General features: G+C 38.7%; 1 long non-coding RNA gene across 2 annotated transcripts in view; it reads left to right on the forward strand.

Annotated features, from left to right (window-relative positions):
* Positions 1–17,699, forward strand: part of LOC308176298 — a 121,181-nt gene that overhangs the window by 69,680 nt on the left and 33,802 nt on the right. Inside the window, exon 4 of one of the 2 annotated variants that reach the window (XR_013938214.1) lies at positions 1,144–1,348. The exons of the other annotated variant lie outside the window; for it this stretch is intronic. This is a non-coding gene — a long non-coding RNA (uncharacterized lncRNA). Of the gene's footprint in view, positions 1–1,143; positions 1,349–17,699 lie in introns of those variants that run through there. 2 annotated transcript variants of the gene reach the window in all.

Consider the following 17,699-nt stretch of genomic DNA (forward strand, 5'->3'; position numbering starts at 1 on the left):
CTTCCAAATACTCTCCAGGCTGCATTGTAGCAGTATTTCTTGCACATACCACAGAGCAACAAAATCAATTGCTTCTGAATGTAGGCCTGAATGTACTTGTAGGCCTGAGAGGAGCGGTGCGGTGTTTGGGGATGGAGCACAAGTGACTCTGCAGAGTTTAGTGTTGCTTTAGAAGCATAATACCTGGACTGTAGGACAGCATGATGGTGAAGCACACAGAAAGTTATCTATCAGGCACTGTATACCCAAGAAAAAATGGCTTTTGGAGGGAGTATGTCAGAATAGCTCAGAGGTCATGGTGCGTACTCGTGTAAGAGTGGGTAAGTGTCCTGAAGTGCTCTGAGTGTGTTTTTTTTTTTTTTTCCTGCCTTCACATTTACTGTCAGTGTAGTCCTGTTAGGGAGTGAGACTTCTGTATGTATTTCAATGTCTTGTAACTGATCAAACCAGAGATTCATTGAACTAACCACTTCATTCAATGAAAAGAGGTTAACTGCCAGCTTATGGAAGCACCTACAGTAAGACCACAGAGCGGTAGATGCAGGTTGAGCACCGTAGTCACAACCCATACTTCTAACAGGCATTGAATGCGTTTTGCTAAGTCATGTACAGCTATATTTCAGTCTGCTGAAATAATGTCTAATTTAAATATGGCACAAATATAGAATGCTTCAAGAGCCTGTATAGTAAATCAGTTTTCAATAAGATAAATCCAGAAGATATTTACTATTGATTTACTATATTATTCTTTGAAGTCGTATTGATTTGGCTAAAAAGCAGACAAAATTTTCTCTCTAACAATTTGCACTGGTCTAGGCATTCATTTCTAAAGCTCAGAGAGGAGCAAGTGTTCCAAAGATATTGATTTGGCAAACAAACTGTATTAGATCTTTGTGACAAGTTAAAGTGGATTTGCAGTGTCAGGGGCAGAAGAACCCTGCTTGGAAGCAGTTGTCAATGTCATATTTGCATCAGGTTTTCTGGCAATGAGTGAACTTGCAAAAGTTGGGGACATTACCTTTATCAGCCTGTCTTTAATGTGAAATTTACAAATCAATGTACAGATGACACACAAAAGAAATCGATCAATTCATCACAGGGTTATTTTATGAAATATTACTGAATTTCACTTATACTTGACAGGTTTTGGTGTTTTAGGGAATTTGCGAGATGAGCCCTTTTTGGAAAAGGAGGAATCTTACTTATGGACCCGAGTTCGACAGTGTTTCTTTTGACCCAAGGTAAAATACTGTTTTTCTTATGTCACTCATACTTGATTTTATTTTATTTTTTGTTGTTCATGGTACCATGAATAATGCTGGATGTCACCACTTGAAATTGCTGCTTATGTTCTAAGCAAACTTTTCAGCTTTAATATTAAACTCTTAACTCCTCCACAGACCTCTGGAACTTGTTAAGATATCATAATTTTACAGTAAGGGCACAACAGCAAAGAGCACAGGTCTTTTAAAATTTGCTGATAATGCAATGAGAGATGATTTTGGATGCCTTAGCATTTGAGAATCTAGCTTTTTTTTTACTGGTATGTTTGCTGTTATATCTGTAAAATTACGTTCCATCTGTTCTTAAATCTTGCTCATGGAACACTGAGATAGGTAGGTTAAGAAGAAATCTCTTCATTTTCATGAATTGAACTGAAACGCTTTCTTCCAGCTCAATTTGCTATCGAAATATCTTTCTGAGATGCCCTTTGCCTTATATGAATTGTAGATATGCACTTCATGCCTCTGCTGTATTCTAATGAAGGCAAGGCATATTTCAAATGAAATGCCTATAGAAAAAATATGGGCACATACAATATCTAAACTACAATTTCAATGAAGCAGTAAGTAGGACAACATTTGAGGCTGAATTGATGAATAGGCACTGTATTATTTCACTGTAATTTGAAATTGCAGTATCTCTTGTATAATTGCCATGAGTAATTCTGGCACTTTCTTATGATATTAAATGAATTTAAGGAAAATATTGTACAAGTATTTCTAGTGAGATGTATATATTTTACCTAAATTGTGATTTTTAGATCAATAGTGCTTTCTTTGTATGGGTTTTGTGTGAAAGATATAGACGTAATTACAGCTATTTCAACAGTGATATTATAAGTGAGAACCATTTTCAACCTTTGTAGCAAAGAGTTCTGTTAAATGCTTTTCCCTAAACCCCCTCAAATGTTCCTGATTTTTAAGTACTCCCCTGATTGTTCATTCAAAATTATTTCTGTCTCCTTTTCATCTGTGGTGTCTCATTAAAAACCGAGACTTGAGTAGGATATAAAAGTTTCAAACACATTTAAAAGTACTTAAATATACCACTTTCTGGGCCTTTATTCTTCCATTTCAAAAGGTATCCATAATTGTGGCCTTTTTTTCCATGATTTTCACCTTTTTTATTACAGTTGTTCACTCTATACACTAAACCCCTGAGCAGTGCCCTCATATTGCTATTACAGGTTCTCTCATGCTGTTATTATGTATGATCCCATGCTGCAATATGATATGTATAATGGTTAATCATGAAATGATTTTTTGTTATTAAAATAACCTCTGCTAGTTATCTTTGTCCTTTTTTTCACACATCAGATTTGCATTAAAGGCAAGCTGGACAGAAAATAATTGCTACCAATTCTTGTATGGGAATAGAAAAGGTGCACTTTCAAATATTGTTTTTAATAAGAGTCCAAATAATAAGTGTTAAATCCTAATAATGCTTTAGAGATGCATTATTCAGGTTCTAACCTGAAATTGGGCAATTGTGAGCAAGCATTGGGAACCCTTCAAAACAAGTAAATCTGAACAGACCGTCACAAATGCAGGGATTGGATACTGTAGATGTTCTAGTATTATAGCTAGTGTTCTTTCTGAAGTTAAATGTATTCAGGTGTAATCTAAATAATTTTTTATCATTTCATGAACATTCTTATCAAGCAATCAGTGGGGCTATATACTTCAAAACCTTGGATGATCTTGTGGAGAGATGCTGTTTGGTTCTGTAAAGAAGGCAGAGCTGTCCCAAGTCAGTACGGCAGGGTATAGTTTTCTTCCTTCAGCTGTATGAGTCGCTGCTTCTAGAGTATCTGTTGGGATAAAGATATTCTGTATCATTACCAGCACAGGGTGATACCATTTTAAAAGCAGAATTAAACCTCAGCACAAACTATTCATTGTTACTGTGCTTGTTATTCATGCCCTTAAGAAGCTGCCCTCCAACATTTTAGTGGTATGCTTTTTCCACTAGATTATCTTTCTCTCTACTTAAGTTCAGTGACATAGCAAGTATTGGTGTATTATGTCGTATGTTAGCTTCCAAATCTATCATGTAGTAGCACAAGATAACACTGAGTGTACGTAAAACTAGATAGTATTGATTTGCCCACCTCTTCTCGTGTTCCTCCTTCCATACAGAGAGCCACTTTTCTAACTGGGCTTATTGCAGTGTATTGCTGTATTGGGATTTCTAAAATGTTGCCTGTGGGATGATTCCATACAAACGACGCCTATCATCATCATCAGTTGTATTCCAAAGTGGTATTGATATACCTTGTAGGCAGGTTGTATTCTCACATTGCTAAGCTAACTTTCAGTATAAAGTGTATCACAACAGATAGTGTAGTTTTTAAAAAACAAAACAAAAAACTTTCAAAAATACAAATATTTTGAGGTACTAGTGGATTTTGAACCTGTATGAACAGATGCATGATATACACAAAATATGGCAGAATAGAGTTGTAGAGACTGCATGCCTTAACATAAGGTACAGGTAATAGAATAATACCTATCCCTACCTCCCTCAAATTATACATAAACAGATTAAAGATGACTACTGGTTGTGTCATCTGATAACTATGAAGGTAAGAAGGCATGCTCAGAAATTAAGTGGTACAAATAAATATCTGATTAAGTTTGTTTTGTAAGTACCAGTGAACAAGAAATTATTGTTATATAAAGGTTGTCTTTAAACAGAAGAACTTAATGGGGGGAGGAGAGGAGAAAAATAAAGCTGCTCCCTAAATGATTAAATAAACCAGAATGCCTCTGCTGGTGGTTTTATAGGTCTCCAGTGGGGTGTTTTTTGGAAGACTTGTGTGTTTGAAATGCTATCATTTAATTTTGGTATTGTTATGTTATGAGAGAAATATCCATTTCTGTTTGTCATTTTAGTGCATGTCTGTATCTGTAGGGTGATCCTTGAAGAAACCCTCTTATTTGCCCCCAAGGCATTTTGATTTTAAGTTTGGATCCTACCAACATGGTCTCAACAAAATATTCAGTTAAAGCTACTGATTGCTCAGCTCCTTTTAATGAGTTGCTAGTGATACCTAAACGCAGCTGTGGATCTGTCCTCCTCTAGCTCCCTTCAGCTTCTACTGCGCCACCAGTGGCAGTCGTCACACAGACCCAAACCTCAGCCCTGTGTCTCTGTACAGAAAAGTGAGAATTTAGACATTGCTTGGGCAAGGTGGCACTCGGCACAGCCAGCCTGCCGCCATACTGGTGTTGGCACCAAGTGTGAGTGGCAACTGACTGGGTGCTCTTGAGGGCAAGTTGCTCCTTCCACAGTTCTCTGAGTAGGGATTCGGAGGCTGAAGCTTCAGTGGGCCATTGCAGTCTGACAGGAAACCTAGGAAAAAACTGCCTGCATAAGGTGAGTAGTTCGTATGGGATGGGAAGGAAGGTGGTTGTGGTGGGAGGGTGGTGTGCAGATGTGGTGGATATTCATGTATATAAAACCGGAAGCGGAAAGACTGAGGTGTGCCTGGTGGTGGGATGTGCGCGCCCAACTAGGCCAACGCCTGCAGGGTGGATGGGCTGCAGGTGCGTGGTCCCTGGCTGGCAGAACCCCCATTTCCAGTGGGGCACTTGCTAACATCACACCTACCAATGTCTTCCACTTCTGGGATCCCCTTCAAACCTGTATGTTTGAGAATGTGATGGATTATATGTTGGCAGGGTAAATCTCTTTGTAGAACTGTAGGTTTGTAAATGTTATCCAGGTGGGGAGATTCTGCAGTGTTTCTCTATAGATATGCTCCTAAGCCTTGGATACGCTGAGGGGCTCCGTGAGGCCCTCCATTTCAAAGTGAATTGAGTAGGAGTAAGGGCCTTCAATAGGTAACCTCTCCAATCATATATTAGAAATTGCCTGAAGACAATTAATTCAAAATCCCTGAATGCTTACAAATCAGTGATCCCCTTTTTTAAATCCCCGTAGCAACTTGTTACAAGCATGCTTCTGTTGCATGTTGGACGCATGTTAATGCAAGTACAACCCTTGTGTAAAGAGGCAGAAATACAGAGAATTTCTGTTAGGCCTTAAAGTAAAGTAAGTTTTATAAAACGACCAGATGGAAGATGAATGTTTGCAGAATAACGTATTAGAAAAGTAACTTGGTAAACATGCATATACTACTCACTGAACTATTATGACTTCTGCTAGATGATTTTTTTTTATTCAAGTTTTTCCTTTCTTTACCTCCCTGAAGAGTTAACTACAGCAATCTCCTGATCTTTTTTTCTCCTTTTTCTGGGCTTTGGTCACTCTGTACAAGGAATAAATTGAAGCTGTGATGAATAAAAGTCATGAAGCAATCAAGGACTGACAGGAGGTAGTAAACTGAGCAGCAGCAATTGTGCCTATCAGAATGTCCTAGCTCTGTAATTTAGAGATGAAATTGAAGACATGGTGATAAATAGAAGATGAAAGCGAACAATAATATGGTGAAAACCTTACTGTTTTTTCACATGAGAGTTCTCCAGTGCCCAGCTGAATAAAAGGAGCTTGTTCTAGACATTTAGAAATCTGAAAACACTTTCAAATACCTGGATGTAGGATGAGAAAGTCCTTATAAGCAAGAAGCTGTGTGAATTGAGTGATATGATCAGCTTTGGATGGTGAGCAACTGTGTATAAAACCAGCCTCTCCAGAGGCTCGTGGAGAAACTCTGTATAATGAAAAATATACAACATTCTGTTGCAAACATGAGAAGCTGGAGAAATTACCTTCAGCTGTGGTATGTAGGTTCCTGGGAGTCTGGACTGCTTCTGATCTGTGAAGGCTAAAGGAGAGACACAGCAATTTCATTATACAGCAGTATGTATATTGGATCCGCAATACAGTTTTAATTGTTTTCATCAAATGCCCCTTAGTTTGTAGGCTGGATAAATGCTATGGCTGTGTCCTCCTCACATTCTAAAACAGAAGGATCTAGAACTTTCTCCGTATGAAATTTGTCAATGTTTCACAATAATGGAATGCCAAAGGCAAATTTCAAGTTGAAATCCATACCAGCATGACTTGCAGCATCTGTCCTTGCATCATAGTGGCAGATTTGTGAGACAGGAAGATGAATTGGATAGAACTTCTATGGTGAGAACAGAACTAGTACAGGTCTCTTAGTGGTTCAAGTTGCTTTAAAAGTAGCTGAGATACTAAATTTTATCTAAAATAGCAGCATGGCTATTTCCAAGTTTTGGTATTTTTTCTGAGTAATGTAAAAAAAATAAAAAAAAATGCCCAGGTTCTTTCTTTTTGAGTATGGTATAAATTCACAATTAATATGTGACTTGAGTCTTGTTGCTCTTATTCTTTAAGAAGAAATTGGATCTTTCAAATTTTCTTGCTGCTCCAAAATACAGTATCATCTGCCAATGGTCACTGCAATAGCAACTGGTGAAGATAGTTTTGCTCTTCAAGTGTCATGTTTCACAGTAGGACTAATGAAAGTAGGAAACACTGTTCAGTGGTTAGTGGTTTGTCTGACATACATGGATCGTATCATTCTGGCTTAAGTAAGTGGTGACATCTGCAGGGAGCAGACTTATTCTCCCGAGGGTTAATTTTTGGTTTACAGCTTGAGTGATTAACTGTTTGTAACTAGCATAGTTTTTAATATTTCTGATGTGCCAGATTAAGCTAGCAGCTTTAGTTCTAGGACTGTGGACTCTGAGCTTGGTGGTTCTTATTATACCATATAGCAAATATCAAGCATGTTGTAGTAATAACTTACACTTCTGCTAATGATAGTTTAAACAAATGGAGTGCTTTCTTGTTTCATTGCTATATCTTTCTGCAAAATGTTGCACTTGACCAAAATCTGTTTCTTTCTAATACATGCTACTGTTTAGATCTATGTTGGTAAGATAGGCATAAAGTTGTTTTTGGTAGCATTGAAACAATTTCTTTCATTGCTGTTGAAGATAATCTAGATTTCTGATATGACTGAAAATAGCATTCTGTCGGGAATCAGCAGTTTCAGGTGGAGAGCTAGCTACAGGATACAGTGAAGGAAGCATACCCCTATTTTGCTATTAAGTTCTGACCTTAATTGGTGTGTGCTAATTCAGGTATATTCATACGCCATGCCCCATATGTGAATAGGACACATGAGATGAAGCTTCAGGTTTTATGAATTCATGTCATTAGAGTTCTGACTTACATTTATAATGTGTAAGCAGAATGAAATAGCCTGATGACATTTAGGTACATAACAAAATGCTAAAACTTGCCAGTCAAGTTTCTGTGTCTGAGAAATATCTATGCTAGACGCTACAATCACAGAAGAGTTGCACAGAACTGAGAACCAGCTTGATTATAAATCTGAGTGATCTCTTTGCTTAGTTGCACTCCAGAAATGAAAAACAAATCTGAATTTCTCAGTCTAAGCTCAAAGACGATAAAGCATGTTTGTTTACCATCTGCACCATCCTTTCAGTCCCCAGAGGCATATGAAAAGACAGGCTATAACAATGGAGTTCTGGCTTGCTGAAAGCAGCATCAGCAGAGCTCTAAAGACAAAGCAGCAACTTTCTGAACAACAGATGAAGGGGGAGAAGCAGCTTGTTTTTCTCCCATAGGTTTGAACAATTGACATGTGTTTACATGATTGAAAATGGATAGAAACATTTCTCATGAGGACATATTCATGGCTACATTACAGCAGCAAAGATGGTGTTTTCTGTATGTCCTGAGGAGTTGCTTAATCCTTTCAAATCTTTTATGGCCTGGATCAGAAATAGTGAGCTTAAATCCTGGCGTATCAACAGAATTTAAGATGCAATTTTCATGGCTTTTTTGGTGTATGCTAAAACTGAATTTTAATCTATATAAGCAATCCTTGAGTCAGCAGAAAACATTTTAAATAGATTTATTAGAAGAGTAAAGAGCAAGTCCTTGATTTTCCAGTGTTTTCTTTTGTATTCAATGTGTCTGTGTTCATTATAGTCACCCATTGAAACTGAATACTCAAGAATGCAAATTTATTTTTTATGTGGCACTTGAATTCCTAAAGCTGAACCAGCATGCAGGCACAACCTGCTATCAAGGGTAGGTATTAGACTGATGTTATGTATGCATAGTTCTGTGTTTCATTGTGTTCCAACTATGGGATATAAAGATCCAAACTACTGTTCTGAGCAAAAAGGTAAAAATTCTCCAGCAGTTAGTGTAACAGGTATTGTGACTGTTGGAAATACCTCATTGTAGTACCTGAGTTTTCTTGACAGAGAAATGGCTTTCTTGTAGGAGAAACCATTGTCTTCATAGATGGGAGTGTATGTGTGGGGATTGTTCGTCTGGCATTCTTAGCCTAGATTGATCTATGTGTATGCACCAGAGCAACTCTCATGCTGTGGCTTCTCTTCAGCACCAGCAGGAGGGTTTGGTTGGTGCAGGGGTTGATGAACAACAGGAGCAGCTGACAGGCTCCTAGCTTGCATGTCCAATGCAACCTCACTCTGTCTGCAAGACGTTCACAGGGCAGATGTCGTTTTACATGAATACACCCAACATAAAGAAACTCCTCTGTACCTCTCCAGTGTTCACTGTGCACATCTTGGTGACACTTGAAGGATTCATTAGCTGCAGGCAAGATAGAGACAGTTGTTCAGAGCAAATTCAGTTTGTCTTCATATGACTGTATTGTGACAGAAGAGATTGACTTGTAGTTATTGTAGTAGAGGAATTTAATGGCCTAGATTGAGTTCCTGGTACCAGTTTACTAGTTATTGTGGTTTAACCTGGCGGGCAGCTCAGCACCACACAGCCTTCGCTTCCTCTCTCCATCCCCTCCCAGCTTGTCCTGCATCCCCAGCCTTCTCGCTGGCAGCACAAGCAGCAGACAAGCCCTTGGCTCTCCGTGAGCACTGCTCTGCAACAACCAAGCCACCAGTGTGTCAGCAGCATTATTCTCGTCCTAAACCCAAAAGGCAGCACCATCCCAGCCACTAGGAAGAAAATTATCTCAGGTGAAACCAGGACACTAGTTCTGAGCAATGTCCCTTTTTGCTTCTGACACTGATCTGTTCAAGAACTATGTAATCTTCCTAATTTACAGATCACAGAATTGATAATTTAAAAGGAAGTCAGTGGTGTGCTCATGTATGCTGATGGTTCTGTATCTACCTAAACATAATTCTTTGATATTAGGAGGAATGCTTGGGTATGCATTTCTTTATTGTCTAATTCCCATTATATCTGTGTAATTATGAAGTTAGAGCATTTTCTGTGAATGCTCCAATAGTGAACTCAGTTTATGGTAATTGTAATGTCAGTTATCTAGAGAGCAATTAAACTGCTTAGTGAGTTTATAGGCTGCATTAGGAAAATAATCAGATTTACTTTTAAATACCTACTTGGTCCTGTATTTTTGGCTCTGTGGAGCCAATTCACAACACACAATTCTCTTGTAGAGAGTTTTATCCTTCAGCAAAAATGTAATGTCTGTAGGATCCCTACAAAGAGGAGGAGATGCAAAAAGGTACACCTGAAACAATGTCAGAATACACTGTATGGCTTCCCCTGCTGAGATGGAAGAAGAATCCTAGCAGTACTAGGATCAAGTAGCCTTGATTTTGGAGTAGGTTAAGATTAACTGAGGATGTGGCTTATTAATTTTTTTTAAAAAGGTAACAACCAGAAAAATCAAATCTCGAATGTAACTTGTACTCTGAAAGATCATGCACAGTTTCCAAGCAAGCACTTTATTCCTTGCATGTTTTTTATTATGCATCTGTCAGCCAGATAAAGGAGGTTGCAAATGCTTTTTTCCTTTTTTCCTCCTGCTTGGTTACAGTTGAGGAAGGGGTCATGATTTAAAGTATTTAAACGATATTTTCAGTAAGAGTAACTAAAATGACATGCGTTATAGCACCCTGCACTGTGCTGCCAGCACTGACCCGCCTGCCCCCAAGAAAAAAAGAGTGTGGAAAAGATTGCTTAATACTGTGTGGTGCTCATTGCTTCTAGAAGGAAGTAAATACTGTTTTGAAATACAATGGAATTAGCAGGGTTTCATCAGCTAGTAGTGGCCTGTGTTTGGTTTCTGGTGCCTTGAATGCTGGAGTGTAAGGCATAACTGGAAATAGGAAAGTCATGTGTGATGTACTGTACCACCATTTTGCAGCTGATCCAGGCTGGGCTATAAAAACCTCTCATATGCCAGCCTAGTTACAGAGTCCTGCAGGATAAAGCAGTCCCATCGGTGCTGCTCCAAATACACTGTTCTGCTTTGTAGTACTGGTGCAGAACCTTTGTGAGCTCTGACTTTCTGGGTCTGAACTACTGAAGGAGTAGCAGAGGATTTATTTTGGTTCTGGGACATTAAGGGTTCTAGGACATTAAGCTTTGTGTGTCCATACACAAGACTCCTTTTCCCTCCCCTTTTTGGAAGTGCTGCTTTTAGGCTCCTAGCAGGAAGAACTGTTAAGGCTATTGGGAGACTTAGTCTCTATATATTAGGTCTAAAGAACAAAAATGTGCTTCAACTGTCAGATATGCTTAACACTTGAGCATTGTAGGGTGAAGAGAGGAAGGAAACAGAAATTTGTGCAGCTACAAATACACATGTATCCAGCAGGACTGTGCTCCATTCTTCGGTCTGTAATCCATCCCTCCTTGTGATCATAAAGAACTTTGCAAGCTACCCCATGGCATTTGTGGTTCGAAATTCAGATATCTTTGTAGTAGGATTGATGTTGGAGTCAGATACACACTCCAGCAGGATCATCTCTTGCATAAAACACGTGTAATGCTTCCATCTTCAGCTAGTAGCTTAGCTTAAAAATATGGTCAAATTTATTATCATATTTACTTTTAAGTATATGAAATATCACTGTCATCCTTGGGGTGATGATGTTCATGAATGCAATGGCCCAATGTGTGCACTGCTGGGTTGGTGTCTTGATTGCTGGAAAATTCTTGAAAACATTTTTTCTGTATTTATCCAGCTGGAACTGCTATGTTCTTTTCAGGAAACATGTAAGATAATCTGCATCTCCTGCCGTTTCCGATGAATAATCAAGGTATCAAGTTAAATTAAAGAGAACAGCATCTACCCATAACAGCAGGTGCAAAATTGTCACTAATTATGAATTTGCTAGGTTCAGTAGTGACTGTGCATGAATTATGTCGCATTCATTAAAAGAAATATTCAGAGCCCAATCGATGACAAGAGGAAAAAAACTATCATTAGTGTTTCTCCAAAATGAATTAATACTACTGAGATTTGCAAGTGAAGGCAGCTACAGAAAGATGAAGTATTATTCTGCCTTTGTGCCTGCCAAATGTTTCTGCTAGAAAAACAGTTGTTTTTTCTAGTAGTTTGGAAAACATTAACGAATTCCAGCACAAATATCCTATCTGTCTTTGTAGAGAGAGAGGATTTGCATGAAGGTGTTGTCTTAAATATGTGAGAAACTTCTACGTATGTGGTATGAATAAAAGTGGGAAAAATCTTAGGTCGTTTTCAAGGTTTTTCTTTTTTTTTTTTTTTTTTGGTTACCCCCTTGACAAAAAGGAAGGAGTAGATGCTTCTCCTCTGCCTGTTTCTAATTATTTTTAATTGACTTGTATTCATCAGAAAGGAATATTAAAAGTAAAGCAGGATAGGGAGTAACCCATTATGTATTAAGTCTAGTTTGGATTACCAGGAGTAATAAGATCTCTGAGCTTCCTATATAATGAACCTGAAGAACTATCTCTGAGTTCAGAGGCACCCAGTGAAGGATTACCTTGCAGGTTCCAGAATGACTGTGCCAACCGCGGTCAAATTGCACGTTGCTCCTCACCTGCCCCCGGCCTCCAGGTCTGTCTTTAGAATAGCGATGTCGGTGTCCTCAGCATCCTGTTGGATGTAGCACTGCGGTGTCTCCACAAGGAACCTGTTCTTCCCCATTTGTTCTCCCCACTGCTGTGCCCTCTGCTCTGGTCTGTCCTGCCTTGTGCCATCCCCTGGGAGCTTGGCCAGGTCCCTGGGATCTTAAACCCCAACGGCTATGTACTCTCAGAGGGGTTTTCTCCAACAGAGCTTTGTGACGTGCAGGGAGTGATGGCTGCAGTTGGGGGTCACGTCCTGGTACATGTCACCCTGTCCTTGTGACAACCTAAATGGCAGCTCTAGGCCTGAAGGCTGCCCTTACATGCTAACACCTTTAAGCAGGTGCTTAACTTGAACTCACAAATGGTTCCAGAGTACCCTGTACCACTGCTCATGTGCTTAATGCTAAACGTGTGAAACATGTCACATGGCTAGGGGTGGGGGAAGGTGGTGATCTGCATTCTAGAGAATTGAATGCTTAAAAAGCAGAGAAAGTCAAATAGAGTAAGCATTAACAGTGCTCATAATATTTTCCATTTGGTATCTGCATTCAGAATGAAGCACAAATCTCATTATGTTGATGTATTAGTGATTACTTCTTCAGTGGTCCATAATTTGAAAATGAAGTGATATCTTGAGAAAGCAGTGGGCTTCAGTTTCTTCTGGTGAGAACAAAACCAGTGACCACTTGAGCCTGTCCTGGTTTTCCTGTCTATTACAACAGCAGCTCTCTTGTTTGTCCGGTTAACTGTCCTACAACCGGGACTACTGAGGTGAATTTTGGTATGTTTGGCCACTTGCTAAACCATCTTGCAGCCTTCTGAAATCCTAGTTAATTTTTCAAGTGTACGAGCTATTTTGTAGGTGGTGGTAACTTGTTAGTTGTTTGCTGTCTTCCTACAGGGAAGATGAAACAGTAAAATGGGCCTATTTTCTCCCAATGGTCTATTCCCTCATGTTCAGTAAGTGTCTTGAATGAATTTATGTTCTCAACTAATTGCTTGCTTTTGCTTCAGATAAGAGCTAGTAAAATAGCTGCATGTAATTATGATATCTTCTTAATAAGCCTTCCATTTGTTTAAACTTTAAAAAAAGGCAGCTGAAAATATGCTGTACATTACCATATGAAAGAGCTGCAGAAAGCCCTTCTCTCTTCAAAATGCAGAGTGGACTTGTGTCAAAGTGATTTCAAGAGAAGTGGAGGTTTGAAGGAAGGAAAAAAGCCTTTTTGACCATGGGCACATTCGAAGATGACTTTGATTAATACAAACACATTTCATCATTTGTACTTGAAAACATTTTAAATTAACTTGCAACCACAACCAATGCACTTTATTAGTTTTATATTCACTTTCATTAACTCAGTGCCTACAACAGCCTGGATTCATTTAGTTTAAATTGTTTGGGTTTTTGTTTTTAGCTGGTGGCACAGAGGACTTCTCTCAGGAAGCTTACAGGCACTTATTACATCCCCAGTTCAGTGTTTTTACTTTCCAAGACCTCCATCTGCCTGTAATTATACTTCATGGATATAAATCAGCCTTCCTTGTACTTCAGAATTAAATAATTAAAGGTGACAATGCTAACTGGAGGGAATGATAAGAAATGCTGTCAAAACTGAAAATGTGTACCTCAGTTTCATCCATGAAAAATGGCCTGCTTCAGAAAACAAAAGGCTTGGAAAAAAAGACCATGCATTCTGTTCGTTTCACATGAAGAAAAAATGGCCAGAAATTTGTGTAAGATATGGAGAATGCAGGCAGACTTGAAAAATATGTGGAGAAAACATCCCATGAATTTTAATTGCAAAGCAAGAAAGAACAAAGTGCTTGTGAATCTAACAGCATTAAAAACAAGATATTTACTACAGAGCACTCTAACTGGAATACTGTAACAGTTCTCAGCCTGCAATCTCATTAGTTCTCATACTTGCACATTTTCCATGCTTATGCAAAACCCTTCAAACTTTTCAAAATTAATATTTCTAAGGGAAACCTTTTCCACTGTGAATTGGTGCTACTTCTAGGAGAACTGAGCTCTGGTGCAACTTGATATTTCTAGTTTGGTTTTCAGTTGAAGTTAAAAGACTCATGTTGCAGAATTTACTTAGCTGGTTGTGTAAATGGGTATTTATTTTAACTTTAAATGCAGCACAGATACCTAGTTTGCATTCTATTTATTCACAGAATAGCCATTGAGATGGTTTATGTATAAATAGCTATGATTACTTCTGTTTAGAAGTTGCCTGAAAACACAGATGGGAAAACACATGCAAATTTCTACAATGAACTACAAAATAAATGTGCTGTGTGAAGGCGCCCAGTCCAGGCAAGGTGTGCACAGCTGGGCTTTAAATCAAGGGCACTCGAGTGTAGGTATGCCTGAAGTTACTCTGTGTGTGAAGTCACCAGTAATCCAAACTTAAGTCAATGGAGATTCTTTGACAGGTTTCAACATATTGGTGGCTCCAAAATGGCTCAAAACAGGGAAGTAGGAACAATTTTTTTAAAAGAAATGCCTACATGCCAGCAGACCCAAGTAGATATATTTTCTTATCTGTAGGTAGAATAGTTAGGAGGTAAATATTTTTGAAAATTACAACTTAAGATTCCAAAAAAATGCCTTGGAGAAAACAGGGGAAAACTTAATTTTTAATAGTGTTCTCTTTTTTTTTTTTTTCTTTCCTTGTGCTGTTTTGGCTTCCGAAGCACCATGAGTTCATCCGGGTGTTATCTTTTCCCATGTGTGCTGGACATCAGAGAAGCCCTCTGTATCCTTAAGGCCCTACACAACTGGCAACCTGAATTTAGGCAGTGGGGAGCACTCTGACTTTCAGCTAAGGAAGGATTTGGAAGTTAGTGAGTTGCTTTTAAAAACCTTGCTGTGGAGGTGCAACAAAGACTTCTGTCATTGGTTTTAGTCTGAAGGCTGTTGTCAGGAGTTTGTATGACAGTCTCACAGGCATCCCTTTAATAGCAGTCAGCGCACCAACACGGTGCACTACCAGCGAATTGTTCTTGCTGATGCTTTGGCGTTCATACAAACACACACAAAGACTCGTTGTGTTGACGTGTGCATGGAACCAAGTCCTATCTTACTGGGAATTAGTTTTAATTGTATGAGAATGATGCTTCTGTAACTAATGCTCACAAAGCAGTTAATACATGTATTTACATTAAAACATGTATTTTGTGCCAGAGCAACACACAGCTATTCAACGCTGAATCCTACAATCTGGGGAGAGAGGTGGGGATTGAGTAGGCAGTGGAATGTTGTTCTGAAATGCAGCGCTGCAAGTTTACACTGTAGTGGCAGTATCCAATCGGTGGTTTTAATTCTTTTAATTATGGAAAGCTCTAGAGTCCATAATGGTGTGGGATATACGCATGTATCTGTAATAAACAACATGTATCTTGAAGAAATGGATTTAGTTTTGGCAACAACGTGATAGGGAGATCAAAGAGCTAGCTGGCATTAAAATGATTTAGATACATTTGTCATAGGCAGCTGTTATGCTAATCTCATTTATGCAGTTGTCAGCTGATAGGTTCTGATGAGCCAGCTTAGTGGGAAAATCATTAGTAGATCCCTATTGTGATAAATGTTATTTATTACTGTCAAATGGTATTAATGTTTGATTCAAAGATGGGAAATGGGCATCATCTACATGAAGTTCACCCATTCATGGTCAATGATGACAAAGGGAGCCGTTGAATTCCAGCCAAAGGAACTTCATTTCTGTAAGAAAAAAGAATAATGGATTTAATTTGCATATGTTTTAAAAGGGTAATGAAGTAATATGATGTTTATCTTGGTTGAAGAGTGGTAATTTTTGCTGGCATGGCTCCAGCAACATTTGAGTCATTGTGCAGCATTTGCTGTTCAGTTGTTGGTTGTGGAAGGGGCTTTTCAAAGCAGCAGGTGCATACGGGGGGAGGAAACAAAAATGATTTATTCATTAAGCCAAAAAAAAAAAGAGCAATCTCAGTGTCTTTCCCCTTACTCTCTTGAAATATATTTGCAACCATCTTCCTTCAATTTTCTTCTGCTACATCACAGTTTCTTTTTCCTTCCCCTCTGTGGCACTGCCTCTTGAATTACACAGATCCACACTGACTTCCGTTCCATCTTTGTTGCGATTGACTTTTTTCCACTTCATCTAAATAGATAAATGCAGAGAGAAGGTAGCATCCCCTTCCAAACTACCAGGCAGATAGAAGTTGGGACATGTTCACATATGGCTGTAAAACTGAGTATTTTTTATTTATTTTTTAGAAGAAAAAAAATGTTTTGGCAAATTAGCCGTGCAGCTGGGTTTTAAGTTGTTGAAAAGTGTTCCCTCTGCTTGTGAATTTGCATGGAGACATCCCTCTTTTCCCTCTCTATTCCAATACAGCTGCACTACTCTAATCTAGTTCTATTTTTTTTTAAGTTAAAAAAAAATACAAAAAACAACCAACCAGAAACCAATTATGGTGCAACCAATTACACAATGGCTCATTTTAATTACTCATTTACCAAACAGGCATCATAACAGTTAAACAGTATCGCAGTCAATATTCTGCCACTGGTATATTTATTATTTTTACCCTTACAAATGAATGAACTCAGTATGCTTAAAGTTTTCAATAATTTTGTAGTGAATAAATGGTAAAGTGATAGTAGTAATCTAAACAAAAATACCATAAAGAGCACTGTAGTTAACACAAAGAAAAGCCAAGTCTGGCAACTCTGCCTGCTGGTTCTGTCCTAAGCCACACATTAATAGCCTTCGTATTTCAATAAGAAATGCCTCATGATCAAGATGACCTCGATCTTTTTCAAGGCAGGTAGATGCTAAATGCTCATTGATTTCAGTTAGAATTGAATGCATGTGTACTTTTGAAGCAATCCTTTCATCTAGACATACTCAAATTCCTACAGAAAGCTATCAGAATATTCTCAGTTGTCAGCAGTGATACTGGAGCATGGATGGATGCAGGTACTATATGCAATTCTGTAAATTAAAGCTAGTAATTCATATCTTGCAAATGAGCTAGTAGCAGTTAATGCTCTGTAAAACAGACAAAATACTGCAGGGGGGCTTGTGTGTCTCGATTTTAAAGAATTTGGATCATGTTCTAATGATGCATACACTCTACAACAGTAAAGGTCCTGGACGGTTTTCAAGATTAGCTCTAAATAGGCATCTACAGCATTAAGTCACGAGGTTATTCAAGAATGTGCTGCAGTTCCAGGAAGAAAGCTTACAGTACACTAATAGAAAGCCATCCTGTAATTGCTGCTGCTTGAGAGTTTTCGGACCGGTCTCAGTTCAGCAGCCCTGTATTTAAAACTTCGTGTGATGCTGCTCTCAGTGTGATCTGAGGCAGAAGTTCTTGATGATGGAACCTGATGTCTGCTGCCCAGCACCCAAGGTGGTGCAAGCCCAGTGTGTCACTGTGCTACCAGGCGGGCCCGAACTGACTGGTGTGGGGCATGCTCTGGCGATATGGAAGAGGATGTTTGCTGTGTTTACAACCTCTTAGAAAGCTGATCTTGCAGAGTGTAGTATAGACATATTTGCTGACTATTTGAGATTACTTGCGTA

This window comes from Anser brachyrhynchus (genome assembly GCF_964034855.1).
Source record: "Anser brachyrhynchus genome assembly, chromosome: 12".
Classification (NCBI taxonomy): domain Eukaryota; kingdom Metazoa; phylum Chordata; class Aves; order Anseriformes; family Anatidae; genus Anser; species Anser brachyrhynchus.